Source organism: Ornithodoros turicata, chromosome 8 (assembly GCF_037126465.1).
Source record: "Ornithodoros turicata isolate Travis chromosome 8, ASM3712646v1, whole genome shotgun sequence".
NCBI lineage: Eukaryota > Metazoa > Arthropoda > Arachnida > Ixodida > Argasidae > Ornithodoros > Ornithodoros turicata.
The window spans coordinates 37715286-37737908 of record NC_088208.1 but is presented as its reverse complement, the minus strand read 5'-3'; the positions used below and the strand labels follow the sequence as shown (position 1 = coordinate 37737908).

At 46.9% G+C, this 22623-nt stretch overlaps 1 protein-coding gene and 3 long non-coding RNA genes across 4 annotated transcripts in view; 1 reads left to right on the top strand and 3 right to left on the bottom strand.

Moving 5' to 3' along the window:
- LOC135367228 (unconventional myosin ID-like) overlaps positions 1 to 22623 on the top strand; it is a 50414-nt gene that overhangs the window by 437 nt on the left and 27354 nt on the right. The window lies entirely within an intron of this gene.
- LOC135366248 (uncharacterized) lies at positions 2363 to 6898 on the bottom strand. Its single transcript, XR_010414122.1, has 3 exons — positions 6542 to 6898; positions 3096 to 4948; positions 2363 to 2876 (listed from the first exon to the last, which is right to left on the bottom strand). It is a non-coding gene; the product is annotated as an uncharacterized LOC135366248 (long non-coding RNA).
- On the bottom strand, positions 8411 to 14730 carry LOC135367227 (uncharacterized). Its single transcript, XR_010414395.1, has 3 exons — positions 14425 to 14730; positions 10931 to 13578; positions 8411 to 9461 (listed from the first exon to the last, which is right to left on the bottom strand). It is a non-coding gene; the product is annotated as an uncharacterized LOC135367227 (long non-coding RNA).
- On the bottom strand, positions 18849 to 22467 carry LOC135366247 (uncharacterized). Its single transcript, XR_010414121.1, has 3 exons — positions 22202 to 22467; positions 20061 to 21429; positions 18849 to 19376 (listed from the first exon to the last, which is right to left on the bottom strand). It is a non-coding gene; the product is annotated as an uncharacterized LOC135366247 (long non-coding RNA).

The window sequence follows — 22623 nt, the reverse complement described above, 5'->3', positions numbered from 1 at the left end:
CGTTCAGTCGCCGGGACGGTCCCCTGCGCGGCGCCTAACGTTGGAAATACTGTCTTGTCGTGTATATTGTCCGAAGCAGTGTTGTGAATGCTTAAATATTGTATAGGCGCCGTTGCTAGGCAGAGATAAGATTTACAGCGCGTACCCACATGGAAGTTATTGCAGAAATCGAGTTAGCTCAAAGGGGGAGCTTTTTATAGCAACCGCCTGTCAAGCAGACGAAACCGAGCTGTCGCATAGCAACTGTCTCGAGCATAACATGCAGACGAACGGATTTTGTATTTCGTAGCAGACGGTAACCATGTGTCTGGATGCGTTGTCGACTGAATGACGGCATGACTGTTCTTATCTATTTATACATTTACAACTGTTCTGTAGATACGTGAGTCATGAACATCGTGGTCATCGATAAGAATATGACATCATGTGTTTTGAATGGGAAGTAACAGCGCCGCGCCCACATGTGCGCTCGCGTGTCACGCCCTGAAATATGATCGAGCAGTTGAGCAATTGTAGCAGCGAGAGAGATACCACGTGACGGAATGCGTCAGGTCGATTGTGGCAGAACAAACACACGGACGATAAAAGAACGGAAATGTGCAGGTGATTTTGGCTTCTCAGTACGGCTGTCGTCACGACCAGGGGGTTGAGCTGATGGGATTCTGATATCTTTTATCCTTTTTATGTAGCGTGTATAGCGATTGTAAGGCTTCCACCTGTTTTTAGCTGTGTTCAAGCTTCTCCACATAACTACTAGCAATGCGGTAGAGCATCACCCCTGGCGATTAAGCTCCCCATTCACCATCAGAAAATAAAGTACTGAATTGTTGTTGTTGTGGTGGTGGTGGTGATGGTGAAAGGGCTTGCCGTTGTCGGCCACACGTATGTGGGCAACGTCACGACTGACGCCCTGGGGAAATGTGCGTCCTGGGCCGACTTCTAGGGGAACTGTGCCGACATATGTCTGAAAGCGTCTGAGGAAAACCCAGGAAAAACCCCAGACAGCACAGCCGGCACCGGGATTCGAACCCGGGTACCTCCCAATTGTTGTTGTGTACAAGCTGTTGAAGCTACGACCAATGTGAAGTCCCAGACATCTCGCGACGGGTTAGGGATTAAAAAGAAGAAGAAAAAGAAGGGGTTAGAACCACAGCTTGTTCCATCATATGGTGTAGCCGAGGGGGCAGTGACAAAAAGAGCAGTGGTGAGGTCAACACCAGTCATGGGCAACGTGTCGAATGACAATGTTCCAAAGTATTCGTTCTTTCTGTCAAATTTTGCGTTAAGTGGCTGCTCCGGAGCGCGAGTGCTCGGCACTCCCACCATTAGTTCGATTAGTTCGTACCACCCGTACCTCGAGTTTCGTACGCGAGCGCATTCTATGGTGAGCTATGAAAGGGTATCGTCATGAGTATCGTGATCCGTCACGTGACCTCTTCCCCCCTCTCCACGAAAGCTCTGCTGAGCCACTGTGTTGGTTTCGGTTTCGTGGTAGTAGCTTTGCCGATAGCGTCTTCCATTTCCTCGGCTTCTGCTACGTTTGTGCGTAGTCCATCGCAGTCAAGCAGGGTGTGGCGTTGTGTCTCAGCTGCCCTGCCACATAATTGGCACGTGGAATAGTACGTCTTGGAAAGAGTTCGCTTTTTCTGGTATTTGTTGGCAGGTACCGGGTTCGTGCCTGGAAAAGTATGACACTTACTCTGTCGCCTCTGTATTCGCGGGAGACGCCTGGTTTTGCTCGTATGTGTTGTATTCCCCGAGACTCAGCTTTTTCCTGACAGTTTCTTTCCAGCCTTCAATTGTGGTGGCGTCGATTTCTCCAGATGTAATTTTCGTCCATTCTCTTTCGTTCTGGCCCTTGTGGCGATCTCTCCCTCCTTGGAGGCGATAATGGCATGGGTCCTTCATGCGCGACACTGCCGGTAGGGGACACGCGTGCAACGGGCTGGAGATTCCCAACAAGTATGTGGCAAGCACCGCCTGAGTAACTTATGGAGTTATGTTTTACAGTTACTTTAAACGAAGTCAATAACTAGTTAAAAGTATCGAGTTATTGTAATGAGTCACTACAAAAAGTAACGAGTTAATGACTTGCCGAACACTGGTTAACACCTTAATCGCAGAAAGTCCGTGACCTTTCAGAAAAAGGACGGCGCACTCCCCCCTGAAGTCGACCCAGGACGCATACTAACAACTGTTGTCCCCACTCTTTCCTGCTGTCCTCTCTCCATCTGTCCACGTCTGTACGCCGCTCATAGCCACAGTTGTTTCGCGGCGCTAACACGCAATTTAAATGAATAAATTTATATAAGCACAAAGAGCGAGTAGTGCTCCAAGTGGTGGAGTAAAAAAAAACGCTGAATCATCGTTTGATTCGTAATTTATTGGCTGAGCGTAACACCAACAGAGATGGCATTGTCCACAATGTATCCTTGTTTTTCGGCTTCCGTTACTGATATGGCCCTGCCAAATCCCCATAATTTGCGGTTGCAACCATACGTCGGTCTAGTGAAGTACTGTAGCGTGTCAGACGAAAATGTCGAGATCGTCTTCGAAATGTCCAACGTGTGCGTCGTCGGATGGAAGAGAGTGAGGGTGTAGGGCGTCCGGAAGGGCCACGCGAGGCGCTGGTCTCTGCGACCCTTGCATAGGCCAAAGAACAATCCCAGCCAGAGTTCTCCGTCCTCTCTGCGAGACACTACAACGGTCAGTCGCACTGTATACCCGTTTAGTTCGTAGTAGTCGCTCGTGTGGTCGACTTTCCCTGCGACGTAGCCATCAGCAATTATTTCACGAATCCGTTCCACGTGCCATTGCATCGTAGAGGTTGACCTCTTGAGTCTCTTGAAGACTGTAGGTACGGCCGGAGAAGAAGCCTGAAATCATGCAATATGGAAGTACATTTTTCAGCGTCACCATTAAGACATTCCCACACTTTATTGCCAGTTAGGCGGGGTAATTAATGATAAGACGTTTTACATGCCTAATGGGACAACTATGAATAAGTTTACGAGCACGAGCAACTCAATAGTGATAGCATTCATTCATCTCAGACAAAGGTTCTCCCTGCGTACAGATGCAAAGATCCAACTCACATTTCTGGTGTCTTCCCCGCTCATGCAATATACAGCTGATACCAGATATGCGGCCAACAGGAAAGTCAAAGGCCAAAGTGACGGTGCCATGATGACCAGCGTGTTTGCAGACCTTCTGAATCGCAGGGCGAGTAATTTATATCCCATCGAATGAAGACTTATCAGTTAATTATCAGACCGAGATATCATTCAAAGTGTGATTGGTTGCACTCTTGACGACACCTTTCGTGAAGCAACTGTCACACTAAGACAATTGGTAGCCACAACTGCCAAGTGGAAATGCGCTCTCAACAATATTATCTGCATCGTGGTGCATGTACTTGATTGAATAACAATTGCGCTTATGCACACACCATGAGGAAACGTCTTTGTCCTCACAATCTGTAGAATGGAATGTGGGCGGAATGACAAGAATTTTGCCGCCTTGGTTTATTGTGCGGTGTGCGTTATACATCGAACTTGTTTTGTAAGTTCAGCAACTCGATCCTGCCTGTCATATCTTCAATGTGACGTCTTGTAGCCTAGATGCAGTTCTGACCCAAGCAGCACAATGTACTGAAAGTCGAGTGCAATAGGGGTGGACGGTATGTGTCTTATCAATGTTCTTTAGTTTCACGAGTGTGTTGATGGCCTTCCATCTACCCGTCCACCCCTATTGCACTCGACTTTCAGTACATTGTGCTGCCTGGGGAGCACATATGGATAAGGTGGTCTAGCGATAACGGTGAAATGGCGCAGACCAGCTGGCTCATAAGGAAAAGGGGGAGACCCCAGGCAGGGAGTTGGAGTTGGAATAAAGAGAAAAATATGAGGCAGGAGAAAAATCAACAGGCGACCATTTCTGAGAGAGAGAGGAATTGAGAAATTGTTGCCCGGTAATTTTCCCCCCGTCACTGGTCTTCTCCTTGTCAACAACGACTGTGCCCACCATGGCGTCATAGAGGAGAAATAAGTAATGCTGAGAAAATGCGAATCGCGAAAAACCCAACTTGCCCCCGTGTTCAAGAGCGTGTTGAGTACAGTAGTTATTTATTAATTTATTGATTCATCTACAAGTGGTATACAGATAGTAGAACGAGGGAGTTCGTACGTCGACGGTTTGTAGTTCGAGGACTGACTTCGAACGGCGCAGAAAAAAAAAAAAAAGAAAGAAAACGGGAAAAAGAAAAGAAAGAAAGCAACTGCCCCAAAGCCAGCTCTCATGCCGTACGGAGGAAAAGAAGGGGCAGCCCAGCTAACCATTGAGTAAACAAGGGTAGCATGCCTGCTGAGCATGGCCAACCTCTCTTTTCCTCTTAAAAAATAATAAAAATTCAAAAGGAAAGAAAACGTGAAATCATCGCCCTTGTCTAGATTTACAGATTGAGCTTAACGTGAACAGAAACGGCATCGTCCACTATGTAGCCTTGCTTTTCAGCTGACGGTACTGGTATCATCATGCGGAATCCACGCATAGTGTTGCAACCCTTTTTTGGTCTCTGGAAGTGGTACAACACTCTAGGTGTAAATACAGAGGATGTCTGCGAGATGTCCATCCTACTCGTCGTTGGGTGTAAGAGGGTAAGAGTGTAAGGAGTCCTGAAGGGCCATGCGAGGAAATCGTCATCAGGACCTTTGCACAGGCTAAAAAACAATTCCAGATAGACATAGCCTCCGAGATTCCATGCATCCAAGGACATGCGCACCGTGTACCCGTTCAACACAAAAGGCTCGCTGAAGATCTCTTGTCTTTCCACCTCTTGCGCTGCACGAATTAGTTCACCAATCCCTTGCACGTTCCAGCTCATCTCTGTCACCTGGCAGGTTGACCCATGGAGCCGCTTGAGAGTCGTCTGCATGGCCGGCGAGGTCGCCTGGAATGGTGTAACACGCAGCGTATTTTCCGTGGACAGTGTTGAAACGTTTACGCGCGTATTTTATGAATCGTGCGGGGTAATTACCATATTTTCCGGTGTACCTATAACGCGCAGCACTCATGTATAACGCGCGCACCCCTAAAAACGAGTCGAATTTGAAAAAAAAAAAAAGTTCGATGTATATAACGCGCAGCGCAATGTTGCTACAGGATTCTGTACTGCCACCATTATACGCAACAAACCGTGGCGGCGTATCATATATATGCATGCTTTATTTGAAACACATTTAGTCAAAGCCGTTATAAACTCCGATGCAACAGTGTCGGCATCACAGTATATACTTCAGTCTCCTCCTCGCTTTCGGTTTCTTATCCTATCTTAAATGAATGCATGATCATTGATTGCTCAACAGCATCGCTAAAGGTACTGTAAAGCAGCACCGATCAAATGTCATTTACTGTGGCTATTCGATAGTCCAAGCCACCAGGACAAAAAACGCGCAAGTTTCATTCCAATCGACGGTACAATTATTTAGAAAATTACAGTTAAAGATTACGGACAACACTGTACTAGGTATTCGAAATGAATCCGTACTCCTGACACATACGGCGGCAACTACATTGCGTACGTATAACACTGGGCCCGACATAACAATCCACCACAATCCACCATAAAATCCGCCCCTGCAATCCACACAACGATCCACATTTGAGGATAAACGGATAAGCGAACTGAAATGAAATGCTCCCGCCGTTGAAAAAATGTGTGAGACATTCTAGAAGCCAGACAGCGTCGGGACCTGTTTGTTCACAGAGGTTCACAAAGGGAGTTTGTTCGTTCGAAAGAGGCCGCGAACAGAAGGAGCGCGCAGGCGCAGCAGAGAAGTAGGGAGAGCCTCCATCGAACAGCGGCCAGCTCTGGGTTACTTCGCAAAAACAGGGGCTAACAGGTTAAACTGTTAACAGGTGTTTCAGAATGCATAGGTAAACAGGAAAACTAATAATATGGTTACCAAAATAACGAAGTTCCGATGTAATAGTGTGTAATACCAATTTTCAGTGTTGCCGACTGTACAGGGGGTTGTTTCGCACTAGGCGTCGCACCGCTCCACTACGCCGCATCTTTCATGGCAAATTAAAAATATTTATAGCGCGTTGTCGGTCGTACGGTTCCGCATGTGGTATTTAGAAGCAACAAAGTCTCTAGTCACATGACCGGCATATCATGCTTGTCTACTGCTTTACAGTACCTTTAAGCTTTCGTGAAGTCCAGTGCCCTTTTGTGCCTGATTTATTTGTCACTGACCCTAAGGTATGGGTGAATGCCACAGCACATCCTGAAAGAGGCTAGAATTTGGCACCGACCTGAAAAGGCACGCTACAGGAAAATATTTCCGGGTATAACCCGCACGATAACTCGCAGGACCTCCTCAGAGCACTTTTTTACTGTTTAACGCGCGCGTTATATAAACCAGAAAATACGGTACTGAAGCGCTTTTTTGACATAACGGCGCAACTACTGAACATGTGCCATCCCGAGCAGAGCCGTAGCGAAGGTTCTTCGTGACTGATGTGCGTGGATTTGACTTACATTTCTAGCGTCCCCGTCATCATCCATGACATCCGCTGTTGACGCCAGATGTACGGCACAGAGGAAAGTCAAAAGCAAAAGCGACGTCGTGGTGGCCATCTCGTATGCAGACTTCTTGGACTTGACTCTCTCAGGGCGAACAATATGTGTACGATCGTATTTGGCCTTACCAGCAACGGGGTCTCCGATATGTCGTTCAAAGTGGTACTAGCTGCAGACTCTGCGACCGCTTTCGTGAAGCATAGTAGCGCTAGAAAGATGAGGAAGCATATAGTTGTAGGGTGGAAGTGTGCTCTGGACAGTCTTATCGTCGATACATCCTGGCAGTTGTACTTGCTTTAATTACATCCGTCCTCCGTCATAGCGAAATGGCATTTTCTTTACATATGAAGAGGGTTGTACAGTTGGGCGATATTCGATAGCCATTCGATAGATATTCGATTCGTTGCCTATATAGCCAAGGCCGTGCTGAAGGCTGGGAGGCGTTGGGTTCGAATCCTATACCACCAGCTGTGCTGTCTGAGGTTTTCACCGGGTTTTCCGGCAGCCTTTTCTTTTGAATATCGTCACTGTTCCCCCTCAAGTCTGCCCAGGTCGCACACAGAGCCCCTGCCCCTCATTCCTTCCCGCTCTCCTCTATCCCATCTGTCCACATCTGTGCGCCTCTCATAGGCACAGTTGGCTCGCGGCCCTAAAACGGAATAAAAAATATATTATAGATAATATAATAGGTTCGCTTCCCATCGCAGGTTGTTGTGTCGCAGGACTCTTTTTCAAGTTTCTGTGCTCAAGTTGTTGGATCTGCGGTTTGTTTCGATGCAGTATTCCTGGTATTATCTGTCTTGTCTTATTGCCATCGTGTCATAGAGAGAGAGAGAGAGAAATACATGATGACGATGATATGGGGATGACTTCCGCTCATTGAGCAGAATGCTACCCCATTGCTATTGGGGGAAAATGAGAGGATGGTGATGAGGATGATGCTGACGACGCTGACAGGGTTTTAGAGAGAGTCGATCAGGCCGGTGGTTTGCAGGAATTTGATGAAGGGTCGTAAGACATCGTGTCATAAAATACAATGCAGACTCGATGATTGAATTGTGAACGACCAAGAATTTCTGGAAAATCATTTATAAATCGAAATGTAACGGTTCGTAAACCGAGGTTTCGTTAAAATGGAACGGATCCAAAGTTTCCTAATATATGAATTGAGAGCTAGAACTTAGTAAAAACATGCTTTGAAATATATGGGCCTTCTTACTCGGGGAGGGCTTATGCCTTATGGCTTGACCTGCACTCCTTTTTCCTGTCTTTCTCTCGCTCTCTCTTTCTCTCTACCTTTGCTATATCATATATTCAAAGTGACGCATTGTAGCCTAGATGCAGTTCTGAGCAGATAGGATAAGGCGGTCTAGAGATAACAGTGCATGCAAGGGCGCAGGCTAGTTGGCTCATAATGAAAAGGATGAGACCCAGAGGCAAGGGAAAAATCAACAGCCAACAATTTCTCAGAGTAATCACGAAATTGTTGCCCAGTAATTTTTCTCCTGGGACGGGTCTCCTCCTTGTCAAGGTGGTCTTTGTTGAGGACAGTTGAACAATTTTGTTAATAGCTGCCAGAATAATCGCGTAAATTCTACCACAATTCGTTAACTGAATCGCCAAACCCTCGAGAAAAGCTCCTCAAATTACAGTGGTGATAAAATTTATTTCGTACGGAACCAAAATGACAGGCTACACATTTTCATCAACTTACCCCGCCCTAAGGATCAGTTGAGGACATCAAAAAATTGCTGAGGGTTTAAATTTTGTCTTTTGTTTGAGCCAGCCGAAAAGGTCAGCCACGAGTAATGCACACGGAAACACAGGGCAGTGAGACAGCACCACGATGGCCATGTCATGTTTTATTAAGCTAAGAGCAGAAGTGAGCAAATTAGTAGAAGTCAATGCTCGCGAAAGTTACGAATGGACCGAAAACCTCGACCTCTTATCTCGACCACATCTGCAAAAAACAGCGTCTGACGTATTTCTGAAAAGCCACGTGCAGAACGTTAACTCGTTGATCCAAAGCCCAGACAACGACTGGTTGTGGTTGTGTCCATGGTGTCATAGACGAGAAATAATTATTGGAAAGAAGATGCGACGCGAAGAAGAAAAACTGTCCCCAACTTGCCCCCCGTGTTCAAGAGCGTGTTGAGTACAGTAGAGGTCTACAAGTGCTATACAGTTAATAGAACAAGGAACTTCGTAAGTCGATGGTTTGTAGTTCGAGGACTAACTTCGCACAGCACAGAAAAAAGAAAGTAAATAACTGCCCCAAAGCCAGGTCGCATGCATGCGTACGGAAAAAGGGAACGGGCAGACCAGCTAACGGTGGAGGAAACAAACGTGAAATCATCGCTCTTGTCTTGATTCACAGATTGAGCTCAACGTGAACAGAAACGGCATCGTCCACTATGTAGCCTCGCTTTTCAGCTTCCGATACTGTTATCAACTGCTGGATTGCACGCATCCGGTTGCAACCCTTTTTTGGTCTCTCATAGACTACAAACGTCGTATTGGAAAATGTATCGAATACCCGCGAATTGTCCAGCTCAGGCCTCGTTGGGTGTAAGAGGGTGAGAGTGTAAGGAGTCCTAAAGGGCCACGCAAGGAAATCGTCATCAGGACCTTTGCACGGGCCAAAATGCAATTGCAGCCAGACAATGCCTGACAATGACCTCCATATATGTAAGGACATGTGCACAGTGTACCCGTTCAATACAAAGGGCTTGCTGTAGGCTTCTTTTCTACGGAGTTTCACGTCTTGCATTGCACGAATTAGTTCACCAATCCCCTGCACGTTCCAGCTCATCTCTGTCACCTGGCAGGTTGACCCATGGAGCCGCTCGAGAGTCGTCCGCATGGCCGGCGAGGTCGCCTGGAATGGTGTAACACGCTCAGTGTATTTTTCGTGAACAGTGTTGAAAAGTTTACGCGCGTATTTCATGAATCATGCGAGGCACTTAAGGCTGGTTCACACTGTCACGTTTACGCTTGCGGCTACGGGTTACGGGCGCTTACGGGGGGGGGGGGGGGTGCCATGACGACGGAGAGATGGCGCCCGCAAGATCGTTTCCGCAAGGAGTTGAGGCAACTTCAACTTTTCTCCCGCAAGCTCCGTAACCGTAAGCGCACTGGCCAATAGGATAGCAGAAAAGTTCGGATGCCGCGCAAGCGTTTTGCCTCGCGCGTCTCCTTGCAAAGATGGCGGAAACACTGGATGTCTTAGAAGCTCTTATTCTCCAAGTTGAGAAGTTTCCACGAAAAAAGAAAACTCATGTATGACAATTAGCACAGCAGTGGGTCTGTCAGGTGATATCTTCACTCAATTAACCTGTCCGATGTAGCGAGTTGTACGTTGCACTGTCGACGATGGCGTTAAGTTAAGAACAAGAGCAGTGAAGAAGAGCAGTTGACAGTTAAAAACATCGTCAAGGAATGTCTGATTGTCTTCCAAAGCAGCCGGCATCGGGGTGCCGGACGCTGGACGTCATGCTACTCTATGGCTTTATTTCACTTTTCTTCGGAAGGATGGCGCTCTAGGAGGCCGCTCCTCATTGGAGGAACGGAGCGCCGAAACGTAGTAATGTGAACGATGGAGGGACGCACCGGGCAACGAGATGGGTACTACGTAAGCGCAACCCGTAGCCCGTAATCGCGAACGTGGCAGTGTGAACCAGCCTTTACGGTATTTTCCGGTGTACCTATAACGCGCGCACCCCTAAATACGGGCAGAACTTGAAAAAAAAAAAAGAAAGAAAAAAGGAAAAGGTTCGTTGTATTATTATTATTTGAAACACATTTAGTCAAAGCCGCTATAAACTCCGATGCAACAGTGTCGGTGTCATAGTATACTTCGGTCAAATCCAAACTCTTTTATTAACACCAAACTTTAACGCCTTACTTTACATACTGTACTTTAAGTCTCCTCTCCGCTTTCAGTTTCGTGTACCTTTTCAAATGAATTCATGATGATTGATTGCATAACAGCATAGTTAACCTTTCATGAATTCCAACGCCCTTTTGTGCCTGATTTTGTCACTGACCCTAAAGTATGAGTGAATGCCACAGCACATCCTGAAAGAGGCTAGAATTTGTACGTCACCGACCTGAAAAGGAAATCTACGGGAAAATATTTCCGTGTATAACCCGCACCGTTAGATAACTCGCAGGACCTCCTCAGAGTACTTTTTTTTTTACTGTGTGACGCGCGCAATAGACACCGGAAAATACTATGGTACTGATGCGCTTTTTTTTGACATAACGGGGCAACTAATGAACATGTGCCATCCCGAGGAAAGCCGTTGCGAAGGTTCTTCGTGTCTGGATTGCGTGGATTTGACTTACATTTCTAACGTCCCCGTCATCATCCATGACATCCGCTGCTGACGCCAGGTGCACGGCGAAGAGGAGAGTCAAAAGCCAAAGCGACGTCGTGGTGACCATCTCGGTATACGGGCTGCTTGAACTTGATTCTCTCAGGGCGAACAATATGTGTCCTTTTTCCGTATTTGGCCTTTTTCCAATATCGTTCAAAGTGTGGTACTAGCTGCAGACTCTGCGACCGCTTTCGTGAAGCCCTGTAGCGCTAGAAATATGAGGAAGCATATAGTTGTAGGGTGGAAGTGTGCTCTGTACAATCTTATCGTCGATGCATCCTGGCAGTTGTACTTGCTTTAATTACATCCGTCATGCGTCTTAGGGAAATGGCAACTTCCTTTGCGCATGTAGGTTGTACACTTGGGCGATATTCGATAGCTTTGCAGGTATAGAGACATCCACTCGTTGCCGGTATAGTCGAGGCCGTGCTGAAGCCTGGGGGGTGTAGGGTTAGAATCCCTACCACCAGCTGTGCTGTTGTAAAACTGTATGCGGCCAAAAACGGGTCTGCATCAGGACCGGCTGCGAGACGGAGTGACAAGTGGCTGTCACGACACATCCAGGAGAAGACGGACACCGAACTCCAGTTTCCCAAGAAGAAGACGGGAAACTGTCTCCCTTCTTCCCGTGACTCAACTGATTTTCTTGTTTCTTTGGCTTGTTCGAATTTGGAGGCCTCTGGACCCCAGGAAAAGCCATTAATTTTTTTTTGTCGCGAAATAAACCTCGCCGAGCAAAGACGTCTTTGTGCTACGTGGCTTCTTATCGGTCTTTTGTACCGAGCCAACGAGAGCTTCGAGGTGTCATCCATATATTGTGTAACGAGTGGGACCGATATCGCAAGAGATTATTCCAGTACAGTGGTTTCTGTGGTTTTCTCTGGGATTTCCCGATAGCCCTTCCAGATGGATATCGCCACTGTTCCTCCTCAAGTCTGCACAGGTCGCACACAAAGCCCCTGCCCCTCATTCCTTCGCCTCTCCTCCTCTATCCCATCTGTCTACATCTGTAGACCTCTCATAGCCACAGTTGCCTCGCGGCGCTAACGCCGAATGAAAAATATATAACAGGTAAGGATTCTCTTCCCATCGCAGGTTGTCCTGGCGCAGGAGTCTTTTTCAAGTTTCTGTGCTCGTTGTTTGATTTTCGTTTCGATGGCGTGTTCATGATATTATGTGCTTATTGTCTTACTGCTAGCGTGTCACAAAATACGATGCAGGCTCAATGATTGAATTGTGGACGGCCAAAAATTTCTCGAAAATCATTCATACATCGAAATCGAACGGTTAGTAAACCGAGGTTTCGTTAAAAATGGAAGGGATCCAAAGTTTCCAAATATACAGAGGCTAAAGAAAAAATGGAGTGCTCTACACAAATGGAACCAACTGTACGTGCTTGGCCAGTTGTGTGGTCTATCCAAAAATATATTTTTCATCGTCCCTTGTCAATTAATTAGCGATAATTAATTTTTAATTATAAAAGCTACGAAGTTGTTCCAATGAGAACATCTGATCGTTGATTCAAAGCCCAGACAACGACTGTGCTCACCATGGCGTCATTGACGAGAAATAATTACTGCTAAATAAATGCGGCGCAGAAAATTCAAACTGTCCCCAACTTACCCTATACTTCATCCTAGTGACACTCCTATAGCATGTTAAGTACAGTGGTTATTTATTTATCTACACGTGGTATACAGCTAATGGAACGAGGGTGTTCGCTCGTCGACGGTTCGTAGTTCGAAGACAAACTTCGCATAGCACAGGGAAAGAAAAAAAGAAGAAGAAGAAAAAAGTAAGAAAGAAAGGAAAAAAAAAGGCATCAAACTGCCACAAAGGCAGCTAGCATGAACGCCTACGGAAGAATAGAACGGGTAGCCCAGCTGATTAAATCTCATTACGGCCGAAGTCTCATTACGCCCGATGTCCCATTATGGTTGTTAATGTGGAGGACGCGTCTTTTTGGCCGTGATGAAACATCTTTGGCCGAAATGAGACTACCTTCAGCCCTATTGAGACTTCGGTCGTAATGAGACTTTCGGCCGTAATGAGATGTTACCGCCCAGCCAGCGGTGGAGTAACCAAACGTGGAATCATCGCTCTTGTCTTGATCTACTGATTGAGCTGAACGCGAACAGAAACGGCGTCGTCCACTATGTAGCTTCGGTTTTCAGCTTTCGATGCTGTTATCATCTCGCGGAATCCATACATTTGGTTGCAACCCTCTTTTGGTCTCTTGAAGTAAGGAAACGTGGCAGTTGAAAATGCGGAGAATGTGTGCGAGATGTCCATCCTTCTCATCGTTGGGTGTAAGAGGGTGAGCGTGAATGGCGTCCTGAAGGGCCATGCGAGGAAATCGTCAGCAGTGCCTTTGCACAGGGCAAAAAAGAATTCCAGCCAGACACCGTCTTCGCTGTTCCATGCATCGAAGGTCATCTCCGCAGTGTACCCGTTCAATACAAAGGGCTTGCTGGAGAAAAAATATTTCTTGCCGATTGGGGGTACCTTCGCCGCCGTGCTAATTAGTTCACGAATCCTTTTCACGTTCCAGTTCACCTCTGTCGCCCTGCAGGTTGATCCCTTGAGCGGCTCCGGACTCATGGCCGGTGAGGTCTCCTGGAATGGTGTAACATGCAGTATGTATTTTTCGTTGACAGTGTTGAAACGTTTACGCGTATTTTATAAATCACGCGTGGTAATTACCGTATTTTCCAGTGTACCTATAACGTGCACCCCTAAAAACGAGCCGAATTTGAAAAATAAAAAATAAAATAAAATATATGTTCGATGTGTAACGCGCTCCGCAATGTTGCTATACAGGCTTCTGTACTGCTACCATTATACGCAAGAGACCGCAAGAGACGCAGGGCGGCGTATGATATATGCAGGCTTTATTTGAAATACATTTAGTCAAAGCCGTTATAAACTCCGATGCAACAACCTCGGTGTCATGGTATACTTCGGTCAAATTCAAGTTCAAAATTATTTTATTAACACCATACTTTAACGCTTTACTTTACATACTTTACTTTAAGTCTCCTCTCCGCTTTCGGTTTCATGTCCTTTCTCAAATGAATTCATGATGATTGATTGCTCAACAGCATCGTTAAGCTTTCGTGAAGTCCAGTGCCCTTTTGTGCCTGATTTTGTCACTGACCCTAAGGTATGGGTGAATGCCACAGCACATCCTGAAAGAGGCTGGAATTTGTACGTCGCCGACCTGAAAGGGACTAGGCATGAAAATATTTCCGTGTATAACCCGCACGATAACTCGCAGGACCTCCTCAAAGCACTTTTTTTTTTTTTTTTACTGTTTAACGCGCGTGATAGACACCGGAAAATACGGTGCTGGGATGCGCTTTTTTTTTTTTACATAACGGGGCAACTAATGAACATGTGCCATCACGAGCAAAGCCGTATAGCGAAGGTTCTTCGTGACTGACGTGCGTGGATTTGACTTACATTTCTCTCGTCCCCCGCGTCATCCATGACATCCTCTGCTGACGCCAGGTGTACGGCGAAGAGGAAAGTCAAAGCCAAAGCGACGTCGTGGTGACCATCTCGTATGCAGACTTCTCGGACTTGACTCTCTCAGGGCGAACAGTATGTGTTACGGTCGTATTTGGCCTTACCAGCAACGAGGTCTCCGATATGTCGTTCAAACTGGTACTAGCTGCAGACTCTGCGACCGCTTTCGTGAAGCATAGTAGCGCTAGAAATGTGAGGAAGCGTATAGTCGTAGCGTAGAAGTGTGCTCTGGACAATCTTATCGTCGATGCATCCTGGCAGTTGTACTTGCTTTAATTACATCCGCCATGCGTCTTAGGGAAATGGCAACTTCCTTTGCGTATGTGTAGGTTGTACAGTTGCGCGATATTCGATGGCTGTGCGGGTGAAGACATGCACTGGTTGCCGGCATAGCCAAGGCCGTGCCGAAGGAGGTGACGGGTTCGAATCCTACCACCAGCTGTGCTGTCCGAGGCTTTCGCCGGGTTTTCCGGTTGTCCTTCCCGATGAACCTCGTCATCACTGTTCCCCCTCAAGTCTGCCCAGGTCGCACACAAAGCCCCTGCCCCTCATTCCTTCCTGTTCTCCTGTATCCGATCTGTCCACATCTGTACGCGCCTCTCATAGCCACAGTTGTCTCTCGGTGCAAACACGGAATCAAAGACATAATAGGTAATGGTTCGCTTCATTGCAGGTTATTCTATCCCAGGAGTCCTTTTCAAGTTTCTGTGCTCGTTTGATTTGCGTTTTGTTTCGATGCCGTGTTCATGGTATTATCTGTCTTGTCTTATTGCCATCGTGTCACAAGATACGATGCAGACTCAGTGACTGGATTGTGAACGGCAAAGAATTTCTCGAAAATCATACATAAATCGCAATCTAACGGTCCGTAAACCGAGGTTTCGTTAAAATGGAAGGGATCCAAAGTTTCCTAATATATGAATTGAGAGCTCGAACTTAGACATATGGGCACCAACCCTGTCTGGTGTTTCCTGTCTGCTCCATGTCTACAACACGTCATGGAGAAAAGGGGAAGTGCCGGCAAGCTGAAAAGATGCGTTAGTTGTCCCTCTGTTAAAGCCGAACAAGCAACCTTCTGATCTCTCCTCCTTTCGTCCTGTCAGCCTGACAAGTTGTCTCGGTCAAGTTTTGGAGCGGATGGTACTGCATAGGCTAGAATGGTGGCTTGAGGGACATGGAGCTTTCCGTGCAGAGATGACAGGCTTCCGTCGCCATTGCAGCGCCATGGATTTGGTCCTCGACCTTGTCACCTCCGTCGAACAAGCCAAGAGCCAGAAAATTGTCATGGCGGTTTTCCTGGACGTCAAAAGAGCTTACGATACCGTCAGTCACCCCTCTGTGCTGCAAGCCCAGGCCTCTAACAAACTGTTCTTATGGCTGACGGATTTTCTGCGCCACAGAACACTCTCTGTTCGCACGCATAAGGGGTCCATGCCGAAGATTGGTTTAGCTCATGGGGCACCACAAGGGTGTGTCTTAAGCCCAATCCTCTTCAATCTGGTAATGGCAGGCCTAAAGTCCAGCTTTGGCCGAAGAGTTAAAATTTCCCTTTATGCCGATGACATTTGTATTTGGACAATTGGGAAATCAAGGCCAGCCATACGCCGTCGTCTTCAGCTTTCGCTGGATAGGATTTGGGGGCATCTCACTGAAGCGGACATGGATATCTCGGCTGAAAAAACAGCAGCGCTAGCCTTTACCAAGAAGGATATGCGCCAGTGTCAGCTTTGCATTGGTAATCAGCCGCTCAGACAAGTTAAGCACCACAGATTTGTGGGCGGCATCCTGGACTCCAGCCTGTCCTTGAAGAAGCATGTCGACCACTTAGACACCAAGGCCCACCGGTGGATATCTGTCATCCGTCACTTTGCCGGAGCTAACTGGGGAATGGATGAGAAGTCCCTTCTGGCCCGCCATCACGGTTTAGTTCGTGGCACACTTGTGCACAGCCTCCCTGTCATGCATGGCGTCTCCCAGGCTCAAGAACTGCGACTTCGGTGTATACTTGCGCAAAGCCTGAGGATATGTCTTGGTGTGCCAAGAGCCGCAGAAACTCGAATGGTGATAGCCGAAGCCCATCAACTACCGACAGAAATCCTACGTCAGATGGAAACCATTCGCCATTACCTGCGCCTCAGAACACACCACCGTCGTCATCCTCTTCTAGCAAAAATTTATCGGCGAAGCCAAAGTGCTGTCTTGAAATGCCGAATCAAATTGAGGCCCAAGCTTCCTCCGTTCATAATCCGCCCAACAGGTCCAATGACACCTCCGTGGTCGCTTCCGCTCCCATTACTCTCCCTATCTGTCTCTGGCCTCAAGGTGCCAAACCTCGACCTCTTACCTCGACCACATCTGCAAAACAGCGTCTGACGTCATTTTGAAAAGCCCCGTGCATCACGCTAACTCTTTGATCCAAAGCACCGACAACGACTGTGCTCAATAGTAAGTCTGTCTCAAGTCTGTCTCAAACTGTTCCCGTGTTCAAGAGCGTGTTGAGTACAGTTGTTATTTATTTATTTATTTATTGATCTATGAGTGGTATACCGTTAATAGAACGAGAGACTTTCCACGTCGAAGGTTTGTAGTAAACATGGTGATAAACATGACATGAAACACATAAACATGGTAGTAAACATGATGGAGTAAACAAACGTGAAATCGTCATTCTAATCTCGATTTACAGATTGATCTTAACACGAACAGAAACGGCATTGTCCACTATGTAGTTTTGTTTTTCAGCTTCCGCCGCTGTTATCATCTGGCCCGATCCAACCATTTCGTTGCAACCGTCTTCTGGTATCTCGAAGTAGTGCAACGTGTCATTTGAAAATTCAGAGAATGTGCTCGAGATGTCCAGCGTACTCGTCGTTGGGTGTAAGAGGGTGACCGTGAAGGGCGTCCTGAAGGGCCATGCAAGGAAATCGTCATCCGGGCCCTCGCACAGGCCAAAATACAATAGCAGCCAGATGTCGTCTCCGCGATTCAGTACATCAAAGGACATGCGCGCAGTGTACCCGTTCAATACAAAGGGCTCTCTGGACTTGTCTTTCCAGCTTCCTACCCTGTCCGCCGTACGAATTAGTTCACGGATATCTTCCACGTGCCAGTTCACCTCTGTCACCTTGCAGGTTGCTTCCTTGATCCGCTCGAGACGCATGGCCGCCTGGAAGGGTGTAACATGCAGTATATATTTTTCATTGACAGTGTTGACACGTATTCAACAATGCGTGGCAATTAGGGTATTTTCCGGTGTATATAACGCGCACTCATCTATAACGCGCGCACCCCTAGAAACGGGCCGAATTAAAAAAAAAAAACAGTTCGATGTATAACGCGCACCGCAATGTGGCTACAGGCTTCTGTACTGCCACTATTATACGCAACAAACCTGGGCGGTGTATAATATATGCATGCTTTCTTCGAAACAGATTTAGTCAAAGCCGTTATAAACTCCGATGCAACAGTGTCGGTATCATAGTAGACTTCAGCCTCCTCTTTGCTTTCGGCTTCTTATCCTTTCTTAAATGAATTCATGACCATTGGTTGCTCAACAGCATCGTTATAAGCTTTCACGAAGTCCAGTGCCCGTTTGTGCTTGCACACCACAGCACATGCTGGAAGAGGCTAGAATTTATACGTCGCCGACCTGAAAAGGCACTCTACAGGAAAATATTTTCTTTTCTTGTTTTTTTTTTACTTGTTCGAACTTTGAGGCCTCTGGACCCCAGAAAAAGCTATTAGTTTTTTTAGTCGCGAAATAAACCCCGCCGAGCAAAGACGTCTTTTTTGCTACGTGTCTTCTTATCGGTCTTTTGTACCGGGCCAACGACAGCTTCAAGGTGTCATCCATATATTCTGTAACGAGTGGGATCGATATCGCAAGAGATTATTCCAGTACAGTGCTGTCTGTGGTTTTCTCTGGGATTTCCCGATAGCCCTTCCAGATGAATATCGCCACTGTTCCTCCTCAAGTCTGCCCAGGTCGCACACAAAGCCCCTGTCCCTCATTCCTTCCTGTTCTCCTCCTCTATCCCATCTGTCAAAGTTTCCAAATATACAGGATGTCCCACCGGAAATGGACCATGGGCTAAAGAAAAAACGGAGTGCTCTACACAAATGGAACCAGCAAAGAACCGGTATCCCAGGTTGTATCTCATTACGGTCGATGTCCTATTACGGTTGCTAATGTCGTGGACGCTTCTTTTTTCTTTTTGGCCGTCATGAAACATCTTCGGCCGAAATTAGACTACCTTCGGCCGTATTGAAACTTCGGCCCTAATGAGACACTTAGGGATTAAAGGATTTTCGGCCGTAATGAGATGTTACTGCACAGCTAGCGATGGAGGAAACAAACGTGAAATCATCACTCTTGTCTTTATTTACTGATTGAGCTGAACGCGAACAGAAACGGCATTGTCCACTATGTAGCTTCCGTGTTCAGCTTTCGAAGCTGTTATAATGTTGCGGAATGCATGCATTTTGTTGCAACCCTCTTTTGGTCTCCTGAAGTTCGGGAACGTGGCAGTTGAAAATGCGGAGAATGTCTGCGAGATGTCCATCCTACTCGTCGTTGGGTGTAAGAGGGTGAGAGTGAAGGGCGTCCTGAAGGGCCATGCGAGGAAATCGTCAGCAGTACCTTTGCAGAGGCCAAAGAACAAATCCAGCCAGACACCGTCTCCGGTATTGAATGCATCGAAGGTCATTTCCGCAGTGTATCCGTTCAATACAAAGGGTTTGCTGGTGTACCAGTATTTGATGCTGTTTGGAGCTGCCTTCTCCGCTCTACTAATTAGTTCGCGAATATTTCCGACGTGCCAGTTCACCTGTGTCACCTTGCAAGTTGATCCGTGGAGCGGCTCCGGACTCATGGCCGGCGAGGTCGCCTGGAATGGTGTAACATGCAGTATATCTATTTTTCGTTGACAGTACTGAAAAGTTTACGCACGTATTTTATGAATCATAACGCGCGCACCCCTAAAAACTGGCCGAATTCGAAAAAAAAAAAGTTCGATGTAAAACGTGCTCCGCAATGTTGCTACAGGCTTCTGTACTGCCACCAGTGTACACAATAAACCAGGGCGGTGAATCATATATGCATGCTTTATCTCAAAACTTCCGATGCAACAGCATCGGCATCACAGTATACTTCAGTCTCCTCCTCGCTTTCGGCTTCGTATGCTTTCTTAAATGAATTCATGATCATGTGTTGCTCAACAGCAGCTTTCATGAAGTCAATCCAGTGCCCTTTTGTGCCTGCATGATTTTGTCACTGACCCTAAGATATGGGTGAATGCCACAGCACATCCTGAAAGAGGCTAGAACTTGTACGTCACCGACCTGAAAAGGAACTCTACGGGAAAATATTTCCGGGTATAACCCCCACGATAACTCGCAGCACCTCCTCACAGCACTTTTTTTTACTGTTTAACGCGCGCGTTATATACACCGGAAAATACGGAACTGAAGCGCTTTTTTGTCATAACGGGGCAACTAATGAACATGTGCCATCACGAGCAAAGCCGTATAGCGAAGGTTCTTCGTAACTGACGTGCGTGGATTTGACTTACATTTCTCTCGTCCCCCGCGTCATCCATGACATCCGCTGCTGACGCCAGGTGTACGGCGAAGAGGAAAGTCAAAAGCCAAAGCGACGCCGTGGTGACCATCTCGTATGCAGACTGCTTGAACTTGACTCTCTCGGGGAGATGAATATGTGTGCGATCGTATTTAGCCTTTTTCCAATATCGTTCAAAGTGTGGTACTAGCTGCAGACTCTGCGACCGCTTTCGTAAATCTCAGAGCGCTAGAAATGTGAGGAAGCATGGAGTTCTAGGGTGGAAGTGTGCTCTGGACAATCTTATCATCGATGCATCCTGGCAGTTGTACTTGCTTTAATTACATCCGTCATGTGTCTTAGGAAAATGGCAGCTTCCTTTGCGTATGTAGGTTGTACATTTGATAGCTTTGCGGGTAAAGACATCCACTGCTTGCCGGCATAGCCAAGGCCGTGCTGAATGGTGGTAGGTGTTGGGTTCGAATCCCTACCACCAGCTGTGTTCTGGGAGATTTTCGCCGGGTTTTCCGGCAGCCTTTCCAGATGAACATCGGTGTATAAAAAAATGCGACACGAAAAACCCCAACTGTTCACAAATTGCCCCCGCCCCCGTATTCAAGAGCGTGTTGAGTACAGTTGTTATTTATTGATTGATTGATCTAAAAGTGGTATACCGCCGTTAATAGAACGAGGGAGTTGGGGCACGTCGGCGGTTTGTAGTTCGAGGACTAACTTCGCACAGCACAGAAAAAGAAAGAAGAGAAAAGAAAGTCAGTAACTGCCCCAAAGCGAGAAAGCATGCATGCGTACGAAAAAAGAACGGGTAGCCCAGCTAACGATGGTGTAAACAAACGTGAAATCATCGCCCTTGTCTTGATTTACAGATTGAGCTTAACGCGAACAGAAACGGCATCGTCCACTATGTAGCCTTGCTTTTCAGCTGACGATACTGATATCATCATGCGGAATCCATTCATAATGTTGCAACCCTTTTTTGGTCTCTGGAAGTGGTGCATCTCTTCAGGTGAAAATACAGAGTATGTCTGCGAGATGTCCATCCTACTCGTCGTTGGGTGTAAGAGGGTAAGAGTGTAAGGAGTCCTGAAGGGCCATGCGAGGAAATCGTCATCAGGACCTTTGCACAGACTAAAAAACAATTCCAGGAAGACATAGATATCGTAACCCCATGCATCTAAGGACATGCACACCGTGTACCCGTTCAATACAAAGGGCCCGCTGAAGATCTCGTGTCTACTTCCTTTCTCCTCTTGCGCTGCACGGATTAGTTCACCAATCCCCTGCACGTTCCAGCTCATCTCTGTCACCTGGCAGGTTGACCCATGGAGCCGCTCGAGAGTCGTCCGCGTGGCCGGCGAGGTCGCCTGGAATGGTGTAACACGCAGTGTACTTTACGTGGACAGTGTTGACACGTTTACACGCGTATTCTATGAATCGTGCGCGGTAATTACCGTATTTTCCGGTGTACCTATAACGCGCAGCACTCACGTATAACGCGCGCACCCCTAAAGACGGGTCGAATTTAAAAAAAAAAAGAAAAGAAAAGAAAAAGAGAGTTCGATGTATAACGTGCGCCGCAATGTTGCTACAGGCTTCTGTTGTGCAACCAGTATACATAGTTATTATTATTATTTGAAACACATTTAGTCGAAGCCGTTATAAACTCCGATGCAACAGTGTCGGTGTCATAGTATACTTCAGTGTCCTCTTCGCTTTCGGTTTCTTATCCTTTCTTGATTCATCATGATTGATTGCTCAACAGCATCGTTAAACGTTCAAGTCCAGTGCCCTTTTGTGCCTGATTTTGTCACTGACCCTTAGGTATGGTATGGTAAGGTAAGGTAAGATATGGGTGAATGCCACAGCACATCCTGGAAGAGGCTAGAATTTGTACGTCACCGACCTGAAAAGGAACTCTACAGGAAAATATTTCCGTGTATTACCCGCGCCGTTAGATAATTGGAAGGACCTCCTCAGAGCACCTTTTTTTACAGTGTAACGCGCGCGTTACATACACCGGAAAATACGGTACTGAAGCGCTTTTTTGGCATAACGGGGCAACTAATGAACATCTGCCATCACGAGCAAAGCCGTAGCGAAGGTTCTTCGTAACTGACGTGCGTGGATTTGACTTACATTTCTCTCGTCCCCCGCGTCATCCATGACATCCTCTGCTGACGCCAGGTGTACGGCGAAGAGGAAAGTCAAAAGCCAAAGCGACGTCGTGGTGACCATCTCGTATGCAGACTGCTCGAACTTGACTCTCTCAGGGCGAACAATATGTGTACGATCGTATTTGGCCTTACCAGCAACGGGGTCCCCGATATCGTTCACAGTGTGATACTAGCTGCTGACTCTGGTACGGCTTTCGTGAAGCCCAGTAGCGCTAGAAGTATGAGGAAGCATGTAGTTGTAAGGTGGAAGTGTGCTGTGGACAATCTTATCATCGATGCATCCTGGCAGTTGTGCTTGCTTTAATTACATCCGCCATGCGACATAGGGAGACAATATATGTACATATATGGCGATATATTCGATAGCTTTGCGGCTAAAGACGT